The following is a 231-nucleotide window of genomic DNA, read 5'->3' as shown; positions in this document are numbered from 1 at the left end:
GACCCCACAAACTTCATGGTGTGTGACCCCACAAACTTCATGGTGTGAGACCCCACAAAGTTCATGGTGTGTGACCCCACAAACTTCATGGTGTGTGACCCCAGAAACTTCAGGGGGTGTGACCCCACAAACCTCACAGAGTGTGACCCCAGAAAACTTGTGGTGTGAGACCCCACAACTCTTGTGGTGTGTGATCCCACAACCCTCGTGGTGTGTGACCCCACAAACCTC

The 231-nt window shown here is 53.2% G+C and overlaps 1 protein-coding gene across 30 annotated transcripts in view; it reads left to right on the top strand.

The window, feature by feature from the left end:
* The window catches only part of NFASC (neurofascin), an 84,774-nt gene that overhangs the window by 47,797 nt on the left and 36,746 nt on the right, over nucleotides 1–231 (top strand). The gene's annotated exons all lie outside the window — the stretch shown is intronic.

This window comes from Corapipo altera, unplaced genomic scaffold (genome assembly GCF_003945725.1).
Source record: "Corapipo altera isolate COAL_440 unplaced genomic scaffold, ASM394572v1 77b, whole genome shotgun sequence".
NCBI classification, from domain to species: Eukaryota; Metazoa; Chordata; class Aves; order Passeriformes; family Pipridae; genus Corapipo; species Corapipo altera.
Note: the sequence above shows the minus strand (reverse complement) of the source record. Positions and strands in the feature narration are given on the sequence as shown.